The sequence below is a fragment of the Theropithecus gelada genome, chromosome 1 (assembly GCF_003255815.1).
Source record: "Theropithecus gelada isolate Dixy chromosome 1, Tgel_1.0, whole genome shotgun sequence".
Classification (NCBI taxonomy): Eukaryota; Metazoa; Chordata; class Mammalia; order Primates; family Cercopithecidae; genus Theropithecus; species Theropithecus gelada.
This window is the reverse complement of record NC_037668.1, coordinates 22,667,546-22,684,846: the sequence shown is the minus strand read 5'-3', so window position 1 is coordinate 22,684,846 and position 17,301 is coordinate 22,667,546.

The window sequence follows — 17,301 nt, the reverse complement described above, 5'->3', positions numbered from 1 at the left end:
TGGGGAAGTTACTGCAAAAGGCACTCCACGAGTTCTAGAGTTAGAAACTCCTTACGTGGAATCAAAATCTGGGCAGCTCATCTGCGCTTACCCTCAGAGTCTCAGGGTGATGGGGACCAAGCCTGGCTGGGCTGCTCCCTCAGAGAACTAATTAGAGGAAGGGTCACTGAGTCACCCAGCCCAGAGGGCATCACAGGCAGGAGGGTGGTCCTGTGTCAGCACTCGGGCTGTGGAAGAAGGCAGATATGAAAGTGAGAGCAAAGAGAGGAAGCCTGTCTATGGCCAGTGAGATCTGATGCCTCCCTGAGATAGACCCAGAGCTGTAGGGAAGTCAATAACCAAGCACCTTCTTGGATCCACTGGGTTTTTTCTTGGAAACCAGGGCAGAACAGAGCCAAGACAGCAGGTGTGGGTGCATGTGTGAAGGGTTAGACTGGGAGGGAAAGAAAGTGGGGGACTACGAGACAGTAAAGTTGGACATTTTCAGAAGCATAGGGAGGCTTCATTGTGTCAAGCCCTGGCCAGGGATCAAAGCAAGCTCAGGCAGATCTCTGAGGGCAAACTGGCACATTCCCTAAACAGGCTCATCCAACACCCATTATGCCCCTGACCTAGGATGCCTTCCTGTACTGCAGGAGATGAGAAGTTCAAAACTACATTTTTCAGACACATTTCAGCTGAGTTCCCACAGGTCATTTCACACACACAGAACGTTTATTGAGACTGAGTTACATGGGGGTGGAGGCAAGCTGCAGGCCATGTTTTGGGCAAGGAAGGTTGGCAGCAATGGCATGGTCACAACCAGCAGCTCCTGACCTCACTCTGCTGCCCAGGCTGGAGTGCAATGATGCGATCTCAGCTTACTGTAACCTCTGCCTCCTGGGTTCAAGCAATTCTCCTGCCTCAGCCTCCTGAATAGCTGGGATTACAGGTGCCCGCCACCACACCTGGCTAATTTTTGTATTTTTAGTAGAGGCAGGGTTTTACCATGTTAGTCAGGCTAGTCTCAAACGCCTGACTTCAGGGGACCCATCTGCCTCAGCATTCCAAAGTGCTGGGATAATGGGCATGAGCCACTACGCCCAGCCCTGACCTTGCAGTTTTCTTTCTGTCCATGGCACAGGCGGCAGCTCTCTCCACAGCCCAATTCTGCAGTGTGGCTCTGGACACCATTTCTGGAATCTCTGGCATGAGTTTGTTTCTTTCATTCTACCAAAAAATCATGGAACTAAAATGTACATTTTCATAATACATTTTCTCTTAAAGAAAAAAGCTAAAGAGGATGCTGTCGTCTGCCACTAAAACCTTTGAAAACACAATAAATAATATCCAAGATAGTTGCTGGGAAGAAGATCTAATGGAAAATGGAATATGAAATTCTCTATCTGACCTGTGTTGGTATGAAGGCCATAAGGAACTAATCTATCTTATGTAACTTATTTACTATAATAAAAAAGAGAAAACGTCAAAAGCCTCGCCATTCTTTGTGAGACAATTGGAAACTACCTTCACTTTGTGAAGCTGAGCAACCAGATAAAAATATTCTGGGGGTCAGGGGACCCCAAAGGCGGCTGATGAGAGGTCCTATCCTCAGGTCACTGAACTGGGCCCCTGTGCCCATGGCAATGAGACAGGTGCCTGCCCTGAACTAAGTTCCACAGGGTGAGGCTGGGAGGAGTCTGACCCATGGATACATGGGGGCACGTCACCTGTGAGGGGCACATGGGTATCACTATGATCACCTTCTCATTTTACAGATGAGGAAACTGAGGTTCCAAAGAGATGAACTGGTAAACCCAAGGTGTGGAAAGTGAGTAACTGGCAGAGCCAGGCCTAGGACCAGGTCCCTGGCCTCCCACACCAATGGTCTTTCCAAATTCAAGTCCCCTTTCAGTGAAGTGAGTCTCCCACACTAGGATGGCTTCAGACCTTGAGAAGCCACACCAAGGGAGAGGGAGGCCAGGCCTGTCCCAGGCAGCAGCTCGCCTCCCTCAAACCACCCACAGGCAGAGGAACCGAGGCCTGTGGCTGCATCTCTGGAGCCTCTGGGCCCCAAGGCAGCCCTGGACCAACCACAGTCACCTCCCTCTACACTCTGCCAGTCACAAACAAGCCTGCACTGCCTCACGCCCAGCACAGCCCTACACACATGCTGGCCTGAGAAGCCTCAGTGGTCTCACTGGGGGCCCTCACACTCTAAGGTGGAGGTGGCCAGCCCTGCCCTCCTCCCTCAGGGCTCATGGTCTGGTTTCACAAGGTGTTTTCATCCTAGTCTTCACCACCTCAATCATGCCAACTACGTTACCTTTTGAACCTGGGAAAGGCCCCACTGATGGAGAGACAGCTTGGGCCTGTGATAGGGCTAGCTCCCACCCAACGTCAGCGTGTTGGTGACATTCGCACTCTGACCACAGCAGACAGGTGCGTTTCTGCAGGACTTCCTTTATCTCAAGAGTTCCCTCTCGGTTCTTGGTTTCCAGAATCTCTCTTTCATCCAGCAGAGGAGGACAGGCCACGTCACCTAGTCCAACCTCCAAACCCACGAGGGACTCAGGCCACAGCTGCTTCACCCCCCAGGGAAGCCTGTGGTCTCTGCAGATCCCAACTGCAACCCCAGAATGTGCCCACAGGCCTTTGAGCCCCATCTTGATGGGGCATAGAGGGGAGGGAGAGCCCAGCAGGAGCTGTTCATTGGGAAAACAACTCCTCATTTACAGGGGTCAGCCCCATTCCTTATGGACCACAGAAGGACGCCCCGTCAGCCTCCAGCCTGCCCACCTGCACCCAGTCCCTGAGTAAGAGCCTTCCCTGTCATCCCCCGTCAAATGTCTGCTGCCCCTTCCACATGCAGCTCACATGGCCCTGGGGAGCCGGCCCCGACCTGCCCCAGGTGAATTAGGAGCTCTGGGCTTTCCCAGGACTCTTAGCTGTTCTCCATGAAGACCGTGAGGGTGTCATGTATGGTCTGGAACAAGACAAGCAGCTTCTACCTAGGCTACAGGCAGCAGCCTGGACTGCTTGTCATGCAGCACATATTTACCGAGCACACCTGAGCCTAGTACTGGAGGAGACTTCCCTTCCTGCCCAGTCACCATCTGCTGCTGTCACTGAACCCCTAGGTGGCTTCACAGAGAGCACAGCCTCACCCAGCTCCTCCCCTTCTGACAGTCACCTCAGCCCACAAGGGGCCCAAGCTACGTGTTCTGTGGTAAAATGAAGGAGAGCTCCTCTTCCTTAAATGATATCAGGCGAGCCTGAGCAGTCAGGTGTGCGCTGTTGTTCCATAGCTGACAGCACAGCCCACCCTGGCACTGTGGTGCCCACCTCCTTAGGAGCCAGCAGGGCTCCAGCTCAGGGTTGGCCCCAGACACACTCCAGTGTTAGCCATCTTGCTTGCCAGGGGAGAAGCCTCAAACGTAGGTTGAAGTTCTCAAATGCAGTTATTTGCCCTCAGCAAAAAAATATGAGGGGGGAAAATACCGTTTAAATGTGCAGCAGTTCTACTCAGATCCCAAAGTGAGTATGACATGGGAGCCGCAAATCCCTGGCGCCCCTGGTCCATCTCTCTGCTCTCACCTGCCTCTCAGATGTGCACCTTCTGCTGCTTGGTGGGCAGTGATGAGCAGGTAGCAGTTTAACCACTGGCTCTACAGGAGGAAAAAGCCCTGGTTTCTAGTGATTGCCAATTTCCATGGTGCAAATATTCTCACTCTGTCTAATTCCAACCACCAACATCATGACTGTGAACATAGTGTTGGGATGAGATGCACAAAACCAGCTCACAAGCCGGCTCCAGCTGGCTCCAGCACACACTGTCTGCGGGTGGATCTAATAATTAAATATGCAGGACACATTTTTCATATAGCATGGCCCCTCAACACCAGCCAACCGTTTCATCAGGAAGAAAACACAGCCTCTTCCAAAGCAGAAGGAGAAACTTGCTGAGGGATGGAATGTTGGTCTCCAGTAGAGCAGCACTCTAGGGGATCCACACGGGGGATTGTAACTGTAATTGATTTCCACCTCAGAACCCAATTCTTCCCATCAATCACCAAAGCTAAGGCTTGCTTACTCCTCACCCAGCCTCCTCCTTCACTACTAGGCTGTCCCCGCCTAAATTCACGTGGGGTCCCCACTGTCCGCTTTCCCACAAGACGATGTAGTCTGAGGGCACAGAAAGGCTTTTCCTTTGGGAGCCCAGCATGCTTGGAGGCAGGACTTGGAATCCAGCTGGACGTTGATTCCATTCCTGCTTCTGCCATAAGTTCTGTCATCCAGCAGATCCCCAATGGCCTCATCTGGAAAATGGGATAATACCTCCTCTGCAGGGTTGCTGGGAGGACTAAACAGATAGAAGAAAACCCCAAGCACAGCGCAACGCACAGCAGGGCAACTCCTATTCCCTCCCTTCCCCCATTCTTCCCAGGAGAGACAGGGCTGATCCATAGTTGGGCAATGTTGCCGCTTAGTGGCTGTGCTCAGAATTGTCCAAAAGACCAACAGTTCCTGGATTTGAGGAAAAACAGGGAAAGCACTTAGAGAAGAGGTGCTGGGTTTCTGAGAAGCCATTTGGCATTATGGAAAGTGACTGGGCACTGGCATCCGGAAAACCAGGTTCAGGTTCCAGCCTTGCCAAGTATTAGCTGTTTGACCGTAATCAAGTGATGTAACTTCTCGAAGCATCAGTTTCATCACGTGTACAATGGAGACAATAATTTTAACCTCATTAGATTAATGCTTGGAAAGTGTTTGTTGTCCTTATCTTGCTCCTGAGCCTCTTCCAGCTCCGTCTCCCCATCCTGATAAACATCATCTTCCTGGTTCCTGACCCCCTCAGTCGCTCCCCAGGGCCACAGCTTCTCATCTCTGTTTTCAGGAGCACTGACTAATTCCCCCAAGACACTTCCCTCTCAGAGAGAGATTTTCAAAGTCCACCATCGTATCCTCATTACTTGAGGCTCAAAAACTTCACATTCTTACAAAATTTAATAATTCCTAGTGACACACTCATGGTGACAAAATTAAGTTGAGATTATATACGAAGCGGAATGCCAAGTCCTTCATTTACAATAAAAGTCACCCATCTCTGGGGACAGGTACCAAGCTAGAGAATCAGGACACCCTCTTCCCACTAACAAAGTCTCTTCCCAACCACAAGGGCTGTTGCTGGATACAGACTCTGAGACGGTCAGGGTGAAAGACTGTTTCTCCCACATTCAGGAACATCCTGAGACTCCCTAACCCCAGCTGCAAACACCTCCCTGGTGGGCACATGCCTGTGACCCTCGTCCCGAGGACATGCGCCCACCAGCCTCGCTTCCGCGCTGACCAGCACCTTCCAGGTATCAAGCCCTCCCCAGACGGACCGAAGCCTTAGTCAGCTGGCCTGGGAAAGCCTGGGCTTTAGAACTCTACAGAATTAGGTCTGAATCTCATTTTCCACTTATTACCTGAGTGACCCTGGACAGATTGCTGAACTTGCCTGAGCCTGTTCAGCACAAGCACCCACTTCAGGAAGTGTCTGCATTTAGTAAGTGAGGTCCTGTGATGCCTAGTGAGGTCCCCAGCAGATATTCAGCCAATACTCTTATTTTATTCAGAACCCCGCATCTAGGAGATCCTTCCTCCTTTATGAAGGGCTGGCTTTACCACCAGACCAGAGTCCAGGGCGCCCCCTCATGGCTCTGCATTTTCCAGTGTTTATTTCAAAATAAAATTATTGGCCGGCTCTGTGGCTCACACCTGTAATTCCAGCACTTTAGGAGGCAGAGGCAGGAGGACTGCGTGAGGCCAGGAGTTCAAGACCAGCCTGGGAAACATAGCAACATAGCGAGACTCTGTCCTTACTAAAATTTTTAAAATTAAAAAAAAAAAAAAGAAAAAAAATCTCTCCTTGAGGATAGGAGACACCTGAGGAGAGATACCCCCACTAATTTCTCAGCCAACTCACTTTTGTATTTTAAAATATGAGCCACTAAAAGCCATTTACAATGAAAGGAAAATGTAAATGTATATCTATAAGGCATTTTTCCCTGTAATCACAGTAGACTCTTCACTCATCAGAATGAAATGTCATTAAACCTAAGCAAATGGATAAGCAGAGTAAATTGTATATTTCTATCTAAAAGATGGGAACAAACAGGTCATTTAAAAAGGCAACTATTTCAGGCTGGGCGCGGTGGCTCACGCTTGTAATCCCAGCACTTTGGGAGGCCGAGGCGCGCAGATCATGAGGTCAGGAGATTAAGACCACGGTGAAACCCTGTCTCTACTAAAAACACAAAAAATTAGTCGAGCGTGGTGGCGGGCGCCTGTAGTCCCAGCTACTCGGGAGGCTGAGGCAGGAGAATGGCGTGAACCTGGGAGGCGGAAGTTGCAGTGAACCGAGATCGCGCCACTGCACTCCAGCCTGGGTGACAGAGCGAGACTCTGTCTCAAAAAAAAAAAAAAGGCAACTATTTCAATGAACATTAGAAAAATCTGGGATGGAGTTCACGTGTATGGCATAATCCCAAGCTCCTCACCAACCAAAATACCAATCAAAGATAAGACCAGGCTAATAAGGAGGCAGGGACCCTCCCTCCTGTCTGGGACTTCTTTGGAGAGCGCAGCACAGCCTCGTTCTTGCCGGGACCCTCACTCGGTGCCAGCTCCATCAAGGAGTGGATGTTTTCTCCCTCACCGACCTTCAGAGACCATCAGACCCTGCAAATAATGTTGGCTGTTATTGCCAAAGTCCTCAAAAACTCCCTACACAGGAGATGGAAGAACCTCTTGCATGCAGAGATGGCTCTCCCCTAGGCTGAACCCTTCCACCTACTGAGATCTGCCCTGAGGCTCTTCATGACCTGGAGAAAGATCTGGCCTCTGCTCATCACACCCATGTAACCACTCTGCTGTCTGTCCATGTCTTCTTTCCCCTGGACCTTCTGCCCAGGGAATGTGCAGAGGAAAGGAGGGAAGTCCACTGTCCCCATTTCCTGTAGGGTGGGCAGATGCAGGAGGGCCCATTATCAGAATCTAAGCAATAGAGCAGCATCCCCACCCCAATCTAGGAAAAATATCTACTGCTAACTGCTCTGCCTGGGTGTTCCTATATTTGGGCTTAAATTAGTTTTGAGCCATCTCCTAAAGCAGTCTCCACCAAAAGCCAAAATCTGCTCTTCTAACATAACATGTGTGGGTGTCCAACAGGCCTTATGGGCTTCAGACATCTGCTTAGGTGTTCCCTGGCCTAGGGGCCCCCTGCCATGTATCAGAGAATTGGGATTTATTAAGCACTTACTATGTGCCAGGGCCTGAGGCTACACACTTGATATGCATCTCATGAATCCTCAAACAACTCTATTTTTTTTCTTCTTTTTTATTTTACAAACCCTTGTGTCAAGGGCTGACTTTCAATAGATTGCAGCAAGGGAGCTGCTCTGCTACATAGAAAACCCTGAACATTATGATCATTATGTCTACCTTACAGGTGAGAAAGTGAGGCTTAAAGAAGCAGTGATTTGTCCAATGTCCTAGGCAGATAAATAACAGTAAGGATTCAAACCTAGGTCAGTCTGGCCCCAAAGCCCTTGTTCTTGTCTTACACTCCCAATACAATCTTGATCGCTTTTCTCAACACACCTTTACAATAACTTCTGTGCTAGGACAACTGTTGCTGAGCTCGTCCAGTAGCAAACAACAGACTCTATGTTTTCTTTGCTGAATACATTAACTTTTTCATATTTTGGGAGAACCAAATAACATTTCCTTCAGGGGCTTTTACTTCAGCCAGTCTCATTCCCTTCTGAAGATGTTTGTGATGAATTTCTGACCCATCTGTGCCCTTAAAGTCTGCTCATGTCCAACAAAGCAGGCAAATGATAAGACCTTATGGACTTAGGTGGCATCTGTGTCTGTAGGTGGGAAATCCCTCTCTCCACTCCTCCTGCTCGAAAACAAGCGCACTTTGTGTCTAGATCTTGGTTTCTAAAGCCAATCCCCGCAAAAAGAACTAGACCTCTTTGGAGAAATGGCTGGTTGTTGATTCCAGGACTGAAACAAAATATACAACGTGAGCTCAGAGCGTCTTGTAGTGCCAGAACCAGAACGTAAGGAAGTGCTGAACAACAACAAAAAGGCACAACAAGGAGGTGTGTCAAAAGCACACAGGGGCCTGCTACGGAGCAGCCAATGGCCCTCAAAAAGAAACTATTTGAGCCACAAAATAAAGTAGTGTTGATGAATTACCCAAAATATAAAATAAATATCAATGAGTTCTTACCGATATCAATGCATAACTAAATGAATCAATAATTGGAAAAGAAGAAACAATCTCCTGTGGAGAATAATTCCAACCCTATATGAAGATACTCCACCCTCAAGAAGGCGACACCTAACTCTCACTCCTGCAGTGTGGGCTCCATGGAGTGACTTTTTCCAAGGCATAAAATATGGAAAGGAAGGGGAAAGGGTAAACTGACAGTGGATGAACCTGCCAAACACGATCTTTGACAGGTGATCAACATCAACATCAGATTGTTGATAGTACGTACCCTGATAAAACGTGATGAAAATGGTGTTTCTTCTGTGGTCTTCCTCCCAAAAACCAAGACCCAAATTCCAAGTCTCATTATGAGAGAAACATCAGGCAAATCCCAGTTGAGGAACATTCTTCAAAACACCTGACCAGTACCCCTCACGAATGTCAATGAAAACAAGGAAAGTCTGAGTAGCTGTCACAGCCCAGAGGAGCCTAAGGAGGTGTGTAAGGTGGGATCTGGGAACAGAAAAGGACATCAGGTAAAAAAACTAAGGACGTCTGAAGAAAGTATGGACTTGGCCGGGCGCGGTGGCTCAAGCCTGTAATCCCAGCACTTTGGGAGGCCGAGGCGGGTGGATCACGAGGTGAGGAGATCGAGACTATCCTGGCTAACACGGTGAAACCCCGTCTCTACTAAAAATACAAAAAATTAGCCGGGCGTGGTAGCGGGCGCCTGTAGTCCCAGCTACTTGGGAGGCTGAGGCGGGAGAATGGCGTGAACCCAGGGGGCGGAGCTTGCAGTGAGCCGAGATCGCACCACTGCACTCCAGCCTGGGAGACACAGCGAGACTCCGTCTCAAAAAAAAAAAAAAAAAAAGAAAGTATGGACTTGAGTTCATAAGAATGTATCCTTATCAGTTCATTAATGGTAACGGACGTTAATAGCATAAGATGTTGATAAAAGGTGAAACTAGGTGTGGAGTCTGTGGGACTCTCAGTACTACCTGCCTAATTTTTCTGTAATGTAAAACTTTTATAAAATATAAAGTTTATTTTATTTAAAGTGCTGCCACTCCTAGGCCCATGTTCCTTCTTGTTACCACAGTTTGTGACAGATACTCAGGCATGTCCAGACATCATTTCCACAGAAGCCGGCCAGGTCTGTGTGCGAGGCTTCTCCCCTCTCTTACCCAGGAACTCATGTTCCAAATAAAACCCTGCTCCCACTGCTGACTCTACAAAAGCAGAACTGAAAACTGGTTGGGCTCTGTTTGGAGTCCCGGTTCACGGGGGCTGACTCCACATCCATTCCTGAGATACTCACTGAGCACAGCCTGTGTGCCAGGCACAGCCAGGGGACCAGGATGAGCACAGCATGAGTGCTCCTGCCTACACCGTGTGTGGTCAAGTGCGGGAGAGGCAAGGAACAAGGAAACGGGGAAGGGCCAAGGGAGTTCTCTGGGTTGTCTTTCCTAAGGACCCTAATTCCATCCATGAGGCTCTGCCCTCGTGACCTAATCACCTCCCAAAGGTGCCTCCAAAAACTATCTCAGCAGGGATTCGGTTTCAACCTGTGAAAGAAGGGAGGATACAAACACTCGGTCTACGGCAATTAGCAAACTTTCAATTGTCTTATATATGAAACGGCCATTTGTATTTCTTGAGTCTTCAGTCTTTCCCCATTTTTCTAGTGCGCTGTTAATCTTTTCCTTATTCATTCGTAAGAGCTTTGGTATATTAGAAATTAGCTGTCTGCCCTATGTGTTCAGAACACTCTTTTCTTTGTTTATTCCCTTCCTCATCCCCCTATCAGGGACTTTGAATGGCTCTAGCAAGCTGACTTTGAGCTTACGGTGGGCCAGGTGATGAGGATGTGTGGGAAGGACATGCATCAGGTGGCACAGTGCCTCTGTCTTAAGCATCTACTTCTCCCCAGGGACTAGCAGGACCCTGTTGCTTTTGTGGTGCTCAGCTGTATGGGGAACTGTGTGGGGAAGCCACATTTTGCAGGAGGATAGCAAGCGGTGGTCAGGGAATGTATGCAGTGAGGCAGGGGAGCTGTTGGCCCACAAGACAGGCACATGTCACGGCTTCAAGAGGAGGAGGCTCCTATGAAGTATCTTGCCCTGGAATGTGCAGCATTGTCTGCACAGCTGCTGGGAGCCTCCAGCTACTGTGCCACTGAGGCCAGCTTCAGGCCTTTCCCAATCGAAGATCCCCCTGAACACTTAACAACCAGAGGGCAGTAGCAGACCTACCTGCTGGACAGCCCACAGGGTGGGATGGTCTGTTCTGATAGAAGCTAGGGCTCTTTATAAAGAACTGAGGCTTGTCCCAAAGGTAAAAATGGGTGCACTGAGATGCTAATAGGCAGCGGGGAGGCCATGGGTCCCATCTAACCTAGAAACAAAAGAAACCATGGCAAGCAAGTGCTTCTGGGACCCCAGTCCATTGAAGTCATGATGGGAGACAGATATCACAGCACAGCAAAGAGGTGGAAAGAGCCCTGTTTGACTGCTTTGTTTTGTTTTGCCCTAAAAAAAGGACAAGACCTCTCACACCAGCTCCCTTAGAAGCCCCCAAGCTGCAGCCAAGCTCCTGCAGTGCCAGGCCTGCCCGCACACTTTGAAGATTCCTGGGGGTTCAGTTCCAACTGTGGCTCTCACCTTTTTATTTTCTGGAGGGCAATTCTTCCAGAGTACATTTTAGGGAATTAGAAGAGTTATTGCCAAGGGGGGTTGCAATGATGCTAATCAATTTCCTGGTCGTCTGCTCCATGCCACTGTCTGCTGGCATCATGCCAGAGGAAAGAACTTCAGCTCTAATGACTTGAAAAACATTGCCACTAGCCTGCAGGAATCGGTGGTTAAAGTAGAATCTGGGCAACATCAGAGGCCTCTGTGTAGCAGACCCTGGAGTCCCCTAACGCTAAATCCCACACCAGTTAGCGAGTGTTTCTCATGAGGTTGAATGTGTTCCATGGCCTTGTCTGGTCAAGGTAATCATACCTTCCAGGAGATTTCTTTCAAATGTAATTTCTCCAAGTGGTAGAGATGATGCTGACTGGTATCCCCACCTATGCACACTTGTCATAGTCTAACATCCCAGAAGAACAACATCAGACACGTTGAAGTGAAAGCAGCCTATGAAGTCCATCTTGAAGGGCCACTTAAAAGGTGTCTGATACTTTCCCTGTGAATAGAACCATTTCTGGTGGGAAGAAGCCCTGGTCCCCTTCATATCTGTGGTACTTGGGGTCGACTGGAGCGTCCCTGGATCCAGGCAGGCAAATATTTTTACAATCAGAATCTCTATGTATATATTGAAGGCTGCTGCTCATAAGAAAGAGTATGGTAGGGGATGCAGGATGTGTGGGAGGAACAGAGGTAGAGGATGAGGATGGGGGATGGAGAGGCCTCAAGGAAGTTGTCTTCTCTCCACACAGGTCTCTCCTGATTTGCTCTAAACCTCACCCAGGCTGAACACACCTGAGAATGGTGAGTGGGTCCACCCCACAGGCTCGCTCCCGCTAGGAACGCCCACCCCAGCCAGGCTGAGGCCAAAGGGCCTGAAACCCAGGGTTCACCCACAGTGTCTACTCTGCATCCAGTTACTTTGTCTTTCATTTTGTGGAAGCATTTTGCAACTTTAGGTTATAAATCTTTCATTCATCTTAACAGACCTTTGTAGGTGGTAATGGAATCGAAAAAAATTTTTAAAAATTTAAAGAATAAAAAAATTTAATGGACTTGCTAGCTAGCACAGTTTTAGATTTACAGAAAAATGAAGTTTCTCAATTAATATATTATTATGGTACAATCATCAGAATTAATGAACCAATATTGATACATTACCATTAACTAAAGCCCATACTTTATCCAGATGTCCTTAGTTTTAACCTAATGTCCTGTTTCTGTTCTAGGATCCCATTCAGGATGCCATATTACATTGAGCCTCTTGAGGCTCCCTTGGTGGTGACAGTTTCTCAGACTTTTGTGGTTTTTGAGTTTTTGATCACCTTGACAGTTTTGAGGAGTACTGGTCGGGTCTTTCGGAAAATGTCCCTCAATTGGGATTTGTCTGATGTTTCTCTCATGATTGGACTATGGTTTGTGTTTTTTAAAGACAACAGAGATGTAGTGCCATTTTATCACATAATGTCAAGGGTACATGCTAGATTTGATAAAATGCAGTCATTTCTATTAATTGTGGAAAAAAAAAAGAGAGAGAGGTTATCCTCGAGGAGGGGGGGCCATGGGAAACAAGAGTGAAGGGAAACTTCCATTGCAGTGAGTGAACATGTGTCTGAATTTTTTTTTTTTTTTTTTTTTTTAGACAGGGTCTCGCTCTGCCGCCCACGCTGGAGTGTAGTAGCTCAGTCTCGCTCACTGCAGCCTCGACTTCCTCAGGTTCAAGTGATCCTCCCACCTCAGCCCCTTAAGTAGCTGGGACCACAGGTGTGCACCACTAGGCCTGGATAATTCTTTTGTATTTTTGTAGAGACAGGGTTTCACCATGTTGCCCAGGCTGGTCTCAAACTCCTGAGTTCAAGCAACCCACCCGCCTCGGCCTCCCAAATTGCTAGGATTACAGGTGTGAGCCACCATATCTGGACCATGTCTGAATTTTATAATCATATGTGTATTACATGACTTTTGTAATCAGGAGTTAACAGCCAGAGATACTTGGCACAATTTGTTTTCTTTGTGTCATTAATTTTTTGAGATTTAAACTAATAAATGTTAGATTGTTTTTTAAATGGCTATTCTTTGTTGAGGCTTGTTCAGGTCCATGCTGTTACTAACCTCCTTGGGCCTGGAAGAAATCTGAGGAACAGAGAGATTAGCTGATTTACCCAGGGTCATACAGACAGGTAGGGGAAGCCAAGATTCTAATCCCAGCAGGCAGCCGCCAGGCAAGAAGTCCCTCCAGGTTCAAAAGTGCAGCACGTCCACCATCTCAGGCTGAGAGGCAGGGACGGCCATGCCCACTTTACAGAAAAGAACACCAGCTCCCAGGGGTGTGGAAGTGAGGGTGGAGAGGGTTCCGCAGACAAAACTGAGGGAGCCGGCTTTGCTGTTGGTTTGGGCATCCTTTCTCAGTCCTTCAAAGCGAACCCCGCATCCAGGGACTGAAAATCCTCCCCAGGGCTGCACATTTTCCCTGAATGAGCCTCCCAGACCCAGGAAAACACCTGTCTTCCATCCTCCCTCCCCTAGGCAATCTGCCCCCACTTCCCAGAGTCGGTCTTGGGGGTGAGGGTGAGCAAGGCTGCCCCCTTCTCCTCTTTCAGGCTATTTTACCTCAAGAACTCAAATTTGAGGCACAGACCCCCTCAAGGGTACCCCACTCCCCCCACCAGTGATAATCCACCCACTCCCAACCCAAAATAATTCTCACCCAACCCAATCTCAGACGTGAACCTCTGGAGCACCACCCTAATCCTGAACCTAGATCCCTCCTACATCGGGATCCCACCCGTGATCTCACCTGAACTCATGCCGCCCTGGATATTGGCTCCCAACCACTGAATTCGGGGTCACATGTTTACACCGGGACGGCTGCCTCAGCCTTCCACCTGCCACCCGCTCCCAGTTTCTCTGACTCTAACCGCTCCTATCTGCCCTGTGGTCACTCTAAAGAGAAAGGGAGAGACTCCACCACCCCTCAGTACTGCTGCACCCCCTGCCCAAACCTCCCTCAAAGCCACTTCCAATCCTGCACTTGTGCACTAGTGCCACCTGGTGGCTGAAGACCAAACTGCCGCTAGGAATTTCCTGCAAGGAGGCCTTTGGCCATCAGGTTAGCAAAGGACCACCGTGTGATGAGCGCCTAATGTGTACCAGCATCGCTAGGATGCAAAGACCGAGATGCACAGTCATTGCCCTTGAAAAGACCCCGGGGGCTAGTGGGAACGTGGAAGCAGAAATGTCAGTGCCAGGTGTGAGTGCTACAGTACAGAGGCCCTTAAGAAGCATTTTCTTTTGTCAGGGAGTGACAGCAGCCCATGTGAAAACTGAAATGATAAAACAGGAAGCATCTTGGAGGAGGAGAGCAGGATCACCTGCAGGAGGCAGGTGCAGCCCACAGGTCACCAGGAGGGGAAGGGGCTGCAGGAATGGGAAGGAATGTAGCTCGGGGGCCCTGAGGTCCAGGTTTCTGCCCCAGTGGAGGCTAAGACACAGGTAAACTGGAGGGGCCGATCCCACGGGTGTGGGTGAACACTCCTGAGTCTGTGCCTGAGTGTCCTGAGGGCTGTTGGAGGCTGGCCAAAGCAACGGCCTTGGAATTATTCTAAAAACAAAAAGAGCAGGCCGGAAGCGGTGGCTCACACCTGTAATCCCAACACTTTGGAAGACTGAGGCGGGTGATTACCTGAGGTCAGGAGTTTGAAACCAGCCTAGCCAACATGGTGAACCCCATCTCTACTAAAAATACAAAAATTAGCAGAGCATGGTGGCACATGCCTGTAATCCCAGCTACTCGGGAGGCTGAGGCAGGAGAATTGCTTGAGCCCAGGAACAGAGGTTGAAGTGAGCCGAGATTGCACCACTGCACTCCAGCCTGGCCAACAGAGTGAGACTCTGTCTCAATAAATTTAAAAAAAGAAAAAGAGCAGAATGAGCTTTTCATGCATTAAAAATTTACCAGTAGCATAACAGTCTGGGCGGGAAGGACAAAAGGTAATTGGGTGAGCCCATGGCCTGAGGTTGTCCCCAGATCCACCTTCACAATGATGGGGGTCTCAGCACAGGAGACGGAAGCAAACAGGATTGAGGAGGGGAGAACTGACTCCCACCACCACCCCCCTCCAGCTGCATGACTCAGTGTCCCGAGGGTTGCTGTGGGTGGGGGAGGGCTGCTGGGCCCCATGGCAGGCACTAGGAGGCTGATGTTTGGCAGCAGGAGCCAATGGCAAGGGTGAGAGCAGAATGCAGTAGCAGCAGGTTTCTGGTACAGCATCCACTATGAAACCCAAAAATAAAACTCTAAGCCCCCAACCAACTGATGGATTCCCCTCTCAGCCAAGGGCATTCCAAAGTAAACCTGAAAATCTGGTTCAGGCCATGATTGGAAGAGGTGGGGTTAGACATGCCTCATTATACCCTCCTCCCTTTGGAATTCAGGCACAGCTGACCAGCATTAACATTCGAACAGAGATCTTAAGACTGACAAAACAGATTCTGTGTAGCAATAAGACACCAAATTCCAACCTGACTCTAGTATAGCATCATGTGACAGATAGCAGGCCTTGAGAGAAACTGAAATATTTTACCCCAAAATACATTTCTTTGACATATTTTGAAATGGCCCTGTAATGCTGTCTCTTGTGGGGAAAATTCCCATTCTGTAGAGAATCCTCTTCCGTCTCCAGGTCTTTTCCCTGATCCAGAAGAGAATTAACTAAGAGTCTGGCACCTTTTGAGGTCTGATAAGAGTTCTAAAGCCTGCTCTATGGAAGCTTCATCTTCATGATAAAACCTTGGTCTCCAAAATCTCTTGTCTTAATCCAGACAGTCCTTTCTATTGATTCCAGGTCTTTAAATAATAACTCTTTCAACCAATTGCCAATCAGAAAATCTTTGACTCCACCTATGACCTAGAAGCCCCCGCTTCAAGTTGTCCCACCTTTCCGGACAGAACCAGTATACATCTTACATGTATGGATCGATGTCTTATGTCTTCCTAAAACATATAAAACCAAGCTGTAGCCCAACCACCTTGGGCACTGGTCTCAGGATCTCCTGGGGCTGTGTCACAGGCCATGGTCCTCATATTTGGCTCAGAATAAATCACTTCCAGTATTTTACAGAGTTTGATTCTTTTCATTGACAACTCAGAGCAAGATGAAGCCAGGAAGGAGGGGCCTGGGGAAGAGAAGTGCACCCACCACACAGGGAGGCACAGCCACAGCCAAGCATACTGGGGTTAAGGCCAGCCAGGATCCAGGGATGGGGACAGAAGCCCAGTGTCACAGGTCAGATCAGCAGGACAAAAATACAAAAGAACACAAAACTAACACCTCCCCTCCCACCATGACTTTGGACCATCGGGCTGGGGGCAGGGACTGTAGCCTCCATAGGAAATGAAGTCCCTGAGGCCAATGACAATCGTTTCAACTTTGTGTCTGAGGCTTCCTACTGGCCCTTCGGGTAGCAGGTGCCAAATACACATTTGCAGGGGGTGATACGACACAGCCCCCAAAGGCTTTAAGGGTGGAAGCCTGTAGAATTGAGACAATTCTCCTCTGGAAACCAAGCTCACCAGAGGGTGACACAGCCCCTCAAACAAGGAGAATCCCTCCCACAGGGCATTGCTGCAGACAAAGGGGCTGAGTTTACTTTTCTCTCAGAAAGAATTCCAGGTTCCGGTCTGTCTTCAGAGGCTTCTGCTGCTTGGAACTCTGCTCCCGGCCTTCTGACCACCCAGGTCCCAGAGGTCCCGACTTCTGCTGGGCTCTCACAGAGAAGGTTCCTCCCGCCACTCCAACCTAAGCTTGTCAGCACCTTCCCGGGCACCTGCCCCAACACATGGAGACTGAGAACCTGGTGCAGGTTCAGGCCTGGGGGCAGAGACGGCAGGCCGGGTGTCCTGATGTTCCCCTCAAACCTGAGTGCACAGACTCATCCACAGATGCAGCAAACATGCTTGCCCGTCTCCAGCACTCCTAGGGAGCCAGGAGCAGAACTGGGCACAAATGGGTCTGGAGCTCAATCTGGGGTTCATGGACACACTCAACTGGTGTTTAGGGCGTCTTCTTTCTCCTGGGAGAGTCTGCACCCACAGACAACTTTCCATGAGATAATCAGTTCTATTCCCCAGGCCCGAGCACTTACAAATGCCCCCAGGTCCCCAGGTCCCTTGTGCCAGGCAGCTGGTTCTCCCACACACCTTATTAGTTGCTGGCACTGTGAAACCCCGTCTCTACTAAAAATACAAAAAATTAGCCGGGCGCGGTGGTGGGCGCCTGTAGTCCCAGCTACTCAGGAGGCTGAGGCAGGAGAATGGCGTGAACCCGGGAGGCGGAGCTTGCAGTGAGCCGAGATTGCGCCACT